Below are 7,923 nucleotides of genomic sequence, written 5' to 3'. Positions count from 1 at the left end.
TCTGAAATTTTGGTACCTAACAGGCAAAGGCCATCTACATGACCATTCTCCAATAACAACTCTGGGGCTGTGTCTAGAGGATTGCCCAGATTAGCAAAATTTCCAGATGTATTGTTGCAACTTGTTGCTGAGAGCATTAGGCATGTCTTGGGTGACTCCTCTGGAAAGGACCCTGGGAAGCTTGTGCCTGCTCTTCCCAGGGCTTTGCCCCTGTGCCTTTTTCCTTTGCTGATTTTGCTTTGTATCGGTTTGCTGTAATAAATCACAGCCAGGAGTAGGACCATATGTTGAGTCCTGTGAGTCTTCCTAGTGAATCATCAAACTTGGGGGTAGCCTTGGGGACATTTGACATGTTAATGCAGACACCTGCTTCATCTGAGGCCTCTGAATGATCTTCAGGCAAGTTGTGGGGGGTCACTACTTCTAACAAAGGGAAGTGGGCCTTTTCTCTAGGCCCCAGGGAATCTGGAAGTAAGAATTCCTCAATTTATTGCTCAGATATCTCCAATCCAAATCTCTCCGGGGCCTATACTTTTGCTATTAGGACCTTGATCTCAGCATAAGAAACCTTCTAGAATTTTTCTGAAGCACTGCTACTGTAACAATTAAATTGTGACCCTGGCTTTTTCTCTCTGCCTGTCCACTGGCTACCAGAAATCAGCTCTTCCTTAAATGTGACCTAGAAGATCCTCTGACTTCATAAATTTACTTTGTTGAATACTCATCTTGAGCTGGTTACAATCTTGTTTCACTAAACCAGCAGCTTTTAGCAACAGCTACCCAATTTCTAGTATTCAATATACCTCTCGTCTTGTAAGACGAGATTTCTCGTCTTACAGGACAGAGAAAATGCACCAGCAAAAACGTTAACAACTGTGTCACTATAGCATACCAGGGTTTACCTCTTCCATACATACCGTGAGATTGCAGTCCTCCTTCTCATCCAATTGGTAAAGAGATCCAGCTGCAGCCTTCCTATCGATTATTATTACTAAGATTTAATTATACATGTACAAAACTTTTCAGAGCTTTTTGTGTGATTGCATATAAGGTGTCCTTTATTTATGAAATTTCCCTAAAGGTAGGCGTTGGAGTTGCTGTTATCTCCATTATTAAGTAATGAAATTAAGCCTTAGAGGAGGAACTAGCTCAAAGTCAGGATTCTCCTAAACTACAGAATCAGAAAGTTTACCCAGATTTTTCTGACTCTCTTAATTCTCTCTTTTCTACCTCATTGTGCTGCCTGCTCAATGAACTGGTGAGAAAATTGCCTGGTTTGTGTTTCTTCTTCTAATTCTTATGATCACTTTAGTCTTGGTGTGGCTGGTGGCAATCTTTATCAGTTGCTTTTGAACTGAAAGAATCAGAGGTGTAGCTGTGAGCTGTGGTCCACCTGCAATCCCATTGACTCGGGAGGCCGAGGCAGGAGGATCAAGGTCAGCCTTAGAAACTTAACAAAATCCTGTATCAAAATAAGAAAAATTAGAAGGAATGAGGATGCAGCTCAGTAGGTAGAGTGCCCTTGGGTTCAATCTCTAGTATTCCCCCACCCCAAATGTGGATTTTGTTTCTGAGAGTCTGCTATTTCTGGCAAATACCCAGGTTGTGCTGATGCTACTTGTCCTCAGTCATACAGAGAAGCTAGGTTCTTACTGGAAAATTCTGGAAGAATTAAAGCAAAAAAAATGTAGAAATATAGATATATCCTCATTTACTGAATTTTCAATTTGGTAAAATGTGAAATGTATTTTCATGTTAATTCACAAAGTAGCAAAGATAAAAGCTGTGAAAATTATTAGGATTTCAGCAGTAAACACTCAGGCATTCAATTGACATAGCTCATAAACAGAGAGGTAGGTATCCGAGTATCCTGTGGAGAACAGAGTAAGTCATTTTAGGAGACATCAAAGACTCTCTAGTTGGCCAAACTCTAGGCAGGCTCTTCTGAATCCTGACTTTTGGATTTCCATATTCATCCACATTCAGGCATTGTCCAATTTCACTAAGAACATAGCTGCTGAGGTTTAGATGTGGTTTGTTCCCAAATGGTCTATGTATTTGGAACTTGGCTTCTAGGATGGAGTTATTGGAGATGGTGTAGGCCTTTAAGAGGTGGGACCTGAGGGGAGGCCCTTGGGTTATTGGGGACACTGTCTTCAGAAGGGAATGCTGGTTTCCTGCAGTAAGTTCTTGCTAGAATGAGTTGTGATAACAGCCTGAACTTAATCTTGCCCAGCGCTCCTTGGCTTCCTGTTGAAGATGTGATCATTTGTTCTTGCACGTACCTCTGATATGATATGAGGGCCCTCACTGGAACTGAGCCAATGCAGCATTGTGTCCTTGAATCTTCCAAACCATGAGCTAAATAAACCTCTCTTCTTCCTAAGTATCCTGCCTCAGGTATTTTGTTATAGTGGTTGAAAGCTGACTAACACACCTGCTAAATCCCACCCTTGATAACTGATCACCTTGATATCTGGTCACCTTGATACCTGATTGGGTTCTTTGTCCTTATCCTTCCCTCCATAAGTCTGATCATTTTGGCTTCCTTCATGTGAGAATCCTGTTAGGTCAGTTTAGGCAGAAACTCCTTGTACCCCTGATGTTTCCTCTGTAATTTTCCATCCTCTGTGCCTTGCCTATAAATCCCTACTTTTCCTTATGTTGGGAGTTGAGCCTGCTCTCTCTCCCTTACTAGAAAATTCATTTTGGTAGTCTCCCTTGAGTACCCCCTACCTTTGTGTTCTTTAACAAATGTCATGAATGATATTTTCCTTAATGGGGATCATAACTGTACTGGGTGGCGTTTAGGAAAACCAGCTCCAAATTATAAGAAAGTTTTCAAGTAGACCTCAGGGAATCTCACGTTGTGACAAACTTCAGAAGTTTCTCAAAAGGACACCCAGCCGAGTGCCTGCCCCCCACACCCCTAATTACCTTTTAGTTTCTGTATCCTCAAGTTCTGCTACAACAGACTGGGGCAGGGCAGAGCCACCCAGAGGGTCATTCTCAAGGTCAATGATTGGGATAAAAAAAATCATAATAAAACTAAAGTGGTATCAACCTTGGAAACAGGGATTGGCTTCTTAATCCTGGGACATCTGGTGGCCTTAGCTCAAACTCCACAAAGCCTCCCTATGGAGTTTTCAGGAGGGAAAAAAAAAAAAAGTCCAGCAGGCAATTAAATCCATCCCCATTCCTTTCACATTCTGTACCAAACCACAGCCTATCCTTGAGTGGTTTTTTTTTTTTTTTTTTTTTAATTGCCTTGTTACTTAAGTGACAAAATACTTGCACTTGGAGTTTGGAGAATTTCATCTCCCTCCCCTCTTCTCATGTAAATGGAACCACCAAGGTTTGGGCTAGATGTGTCTTTTTGCCTTTTAAAAATGAACTCTTCCCTTCAAGCAGCAGCAATGATTCAGGGCTGCCGATTCCATTTATTTATTTATTTTTCTACCCATCCATCCATTTATTTATTTATTTGGTGGATAAGGTAATAGCTTATGGTACTTACCCAGAGCCAGCTGTTTGCAGGATGCGGAGAGCAGGTGGTCTGGGAGGCCTCTGATGAATTGCAAAAGACACTCACCAGCTGCCGACACTGTGTGTAATGAGCAAACCTGCAAAAATCTTTATTTTCAATTGGATTGTACCTTTAAGTAAGCAAGGGAGACAGCCAGTATAACTACAAACCATGACCAACAACCCACATAAACAGTGTGCAAACACAAGTGATTAATGTACCAGTATTTCAAAACATCCAAAGCTAATGAGTCAGATTTACTAGGGTACACAGGAGAGGGGGCGAGGGATGTGGAGGAGGAGAGAACAACTTAATGGGCCTTAATGGCCTTTAGTTGAAGCCTAAGAATTCTCCTGCCTTTGGTCCACGGAGCCATCTGAGCTGGTAAACAAACCCCCTGCTGGCCCATGAAGGCCATTTTCTTTCTGGTCATTCAAGGGAGGTAGGGGGGTGCGTTCCAGCTTCAGGATAGAATTAGGGGAAAAGATGGTGACCACCGCACCCTCCAGTGATCTCTGATGATATGCGGGGATAATGGGTTACAAAGACAGACATTAATAAGGTAAGATAAGAGGGGGGAGGTTTATTAATTTTTCAAGTAAGTTAGGGTGCCCCAGGGCATGGTAAAAGTGTAAAGAATCTGGTGAGCGATGAGGGGCTCTGCTGATTAATGCAAGTCAGCTGTCCTCGGAGGGCCATAGCAATAATGATGAGATTATGGAAGAACCTACTGAAGACAAATGAGATGCATGTGGAATAAAAACGAAGTGTCCCCGTTCCTCTTTTGGAGTGCGTGGTGGATTTTCATTAAGGAAGAACAGAAGTACAAATGACAGCCTGAGGAGGTGCCAGGGCAGGGAAGCTGCTTGCTCTGCTCAAGTGCGTTCTGCCCTGGACTTTCAGGAGTGCTGGGCAGCCTGGGAGAAGCCTGAAAAACAAAGACATCCCAGAAGCCCTTGCTGCATAGGCAGGTGGAGCTGGGCTGTATCTCTCCTGAGCCCTTGTCTCCTCCATTCACTGCCCTATGCTGGTCATTCCTTTTTCCTGCCGCCTCTCCTTCAGGATGTGCCAGGAGCTGGGTGTCCTAGGTGATTCAGGCTGTTCCCCTCCTGCCTGTTCTTTGCTGCTGTTGGTGGACTAATTTGGAGCTGGAGAAAAGGGATTTTGGATTATTTTTCTTTTGCTTTTCAAAATTGCTTACCAGGTTTTCTGTCCTCTCTCTAGATGTTAGTTGTCCCTCTTTGGGTACTTCTCCTGCTGGCAAGCCTCTTCAAGTAGCTTCCTGTGGAGGCAAAGGGAGTACAGGAAGCTTCGGCATCCAACCTGGGCTCTACACCCACCAGGTACAGCAATTGAGCAGCAGTAGTGCTTCTTGAACTTCAAAGTGCAGCATTCTTTGGGAAATCTGCTTAAAAGGCACCTCCAGGCCTTAGACACCAGAGAGTTCCGGTTAGGTCCCAGGATTCTGCCTTTTGTGACAGGCACTATACAAGTGGTTTTGATGCTACTGGTTAGAGTTTGACAAACACTGAAAAGATAAGATTGGCTAAGGGTTGCCTCTTTAGGTTTTACTGAACATCCAAGTACCTAAAATTTTACTATAGCTGACTAATTTCTTGACATAGGTTGACCCAGACTTGAGGTAAGTGTAAATCTGCATCCCGCAAGCAGTGCTAACCCCTTAAATTATTTTTGCATAGGACCACTACAGTGTGAGCCTGTTTATCCAAATACAGTAGCGGGGCCAGATTTTTAGGTAAAGAGCCTCAGATCAAGTTTGAAAGGAGGAAATAAAGGAGCAAGAACTGCTTAGAAAATTAAGGCCTGAGAAAGGGGAGGATACAGGTACTGGGTCCCCTGGGGCTGAAAATTAAAGTATAGACAGAGCAGGAGGGGACCAAGGGACACTGGGGAAGCCAGGGTTTTTCAACTGTTTTACTTTTTGTCTCAAAGCATTTTTCTTTTTCAGATGAAAGCTAAATGGAATCCTAATATATAAGGTCAATTAAATGATAATTTACTAAAATAAATTTTATTTTGAATTTGTGACAATTATCTTCATGTCATAAATCACAAATATGAAACTATCTGAATGATCACGAAATTCAAAATTAGGTGATGGAATCGGCAATATGGGCTCAGATAAATAGTTGGAAATGAAAGTAGTTTGTTGCTAGCTGGCTTTACAGTATTAGGTGACTCTCTTCATCAAACTGGTTTGGATTCCTGCATGAGGAGTAGTAAGAAATTGAAAGTTGGATCACTTATGATATTTACTAAGTCCTCAAATGCCTTTTATTACAAAGTTATTCAGAAAGCAACCAGGACGTTAAAACAAGAGCTAAAACCAAGTCTCATACATGGGACAACCTGGCTTACAATTGCACCAATTCACTTACCCTACAAGAAGAGGGACGGGGCCCCTTGTTTGGTACTGAATTGAATCCTTCTCTTCTGTACTTTTATACATTTTTGCAAGAACTATGACTGTTTTGCATGAACATTCATGACTATGAATAGGCCTGATTTTATACGAGTACCTGTACAGTCCTATAACTTTCCCAATCAGTAACACAGTTCCTAGAAACTAGGAGAATCTTGATTTCCAAACTTGTGCCCAATGACTTCCTTTGATGGCACAAGTCAGAACATGTTAGAACTTATTATTTATATCAAAAAATAGCATAATGCCCTTTATTTTCACTACCTTTATGTATACACGTGTGTGTACATTTAAATATATTTTAAATTGATGTTAATATGTATAATTTTGTGGTTGGAGGAGACAATATGAGGTAGGTGTTGAAAATTTGAAATACATATTTAAGTGATGAGATTAAACCATAATATATGTAGGACCTTTGGGGTCTCTCTGAGGAACAAAGGATTTGAAAATCATGGGACTGGGCTGCGATTGTGTTGAAGACAGACTCTGTCACGGAACAGGGCTGCAGTAGAGATTGGACACTAGGAAACGTCTCAGAGAATCCTCGATAGCACAGGATTTTTCTTTCTTCCAGCTAATTGTTCCAAAAGCTATAATGAGAAAACAAAAAATAGGAAGAAGGTAATAAGGGAAGGAAGGTGATAGAAAAACAAAGAGAGGGAAGGAGAATGAGTTTGTGATGAGATAAAGATGCCTGGATGGAGGAGCTCATCTCAGTGCACATAAAGATAGCAAGAAAAATGGAGGCTGGGAAACTTCTGGAAGGATGTGAGAAGAGAAAAAGGAAGGAGAATAAGATAGAAAGGAGGAGGGAAACACAGAGAGGACTTTGGAAGGATCTGAATTAATAGGAAAGGCCTTTCAAGAAACAATCCATGAAGTCTGGGCTCTAGCTGGGAGCTTCCTTTTATTGCTTAGCAAGAGAGTAGGTGCTCAGAGGACTTTGTCTAGGAAATCGTTGCGGTTCCCCCGTGGCCTGGCACTTCACAAAGCTTTCAGCCCTGTCCTTCTGCTCTCATTGTTTCCCTCTGCCTGCTCCGGGGGGGCCTCCTCTCATTTCTTCTTGCTCTCTCCTGCTCAGCCCACCAAGGCCTGGCCATCCAAGTAGAAAAGACTTGCATTTTCTTAGGTTCACACTGTGCATACCGACGAACCCGCTTCCCGCCACTCTTGTGGGCCCCTCTCCAGCTCCCTGTACCTCTTATCTCTATGGTAACGGAAGACTTGGTGATCCTCGGGACTTTGCTTCAGAGAGTCAGTGTGAACAAGCTGCTTTCCTGGGGTAGCTTGTCCTTTTGCAGTTAACTGGGATGCCTGGGGAGAAGAGCTTCCCCTCCAGATGCAGGCACTTGGCAAGTCTGATCTGAATGTCTCCATGAAAATATGATGTAATTAACAGAGCCTCAGCAGCTGGAACAGTTCAGCACCTCACATTGATTTTCCATGTCTCCTATTTACTTTCTTCTTCTTCTTCTTCTTCTTTTTTTAAAACTGTCCGCAGTGACAGGAAATCAAAGAATTATAATGGTGTGCGTGAGGGCCATGATGCTGGGTCAGCATTTCCTTGAGAAACCTTGAGATTAATCAGTTTCCCATCACTCCATCATCCCTTGTTCACTCCTAAATTAAAGCTGTCCTCTATTAATGCTAAGAAATGGCCGTGTATTTTTGGATATTAAAAAAAAATCAATTGTACTATTTTAAAATTTGAGAGGACTGTTAGGAAAAGAAAATCAGCCCAGAGCAGTATTGGCTCTGTCTTTTTTCTCTTTCAGGTTCAATATGAGGTTGGTAAAGACATTTGGGAACAGTGGGACACAAGATCTATATCCACCCTTCCCCAATTTTGAGAGCTTGGAAACGTACCTGTTGGAACCAGAGCGAGAAGACTTGTTCCAAGTTTTGTCAATCATTGAAATTAAGGAAAATAAATTTACCCATGAGTGCTTAT

The 7,923-nt window shown here is 42.2% G+C and overlaps 1 long non-coding RNA gene across 1 annotated transcript; it reads left to right on the top strand.

The window, feature by feature from the left end:
* The first annotated feature begins 3,939 nt into the window (after positions 1 to 3,939).
* LOC144370122 (uncharacterized) lies at positions 3,940 to 7,923 on the top strand. The gene is made up of 3 exons (XR_013430062.1): positions 3,940 to 4,088; positions 4,751 to 4,869; positions 7,748 to 7,923. It is a non-coding gene; the product is annotated as an uncharacterized LOC144370122 (long non-coding RNA).

Source organism: Ictidomys tridecemlineatus, chromosome 13 (assembly GCF_052094955.1).
Source record: "Ictidomys tridecemlineatus isolate mIctTri1 chromosome 13, mIctTri1.hap1, whole genome shotgun sequence".
Lineage (NCBI taxonomy): Eukaryota > Metazoa > Chordata > Mammalia > Rodentia > Sciuridae > Ictidomys > Ictidomys tridecemlineatus.
This window is presented reverse-complemented; position numbering and strand designations above follow the sequence as displayed.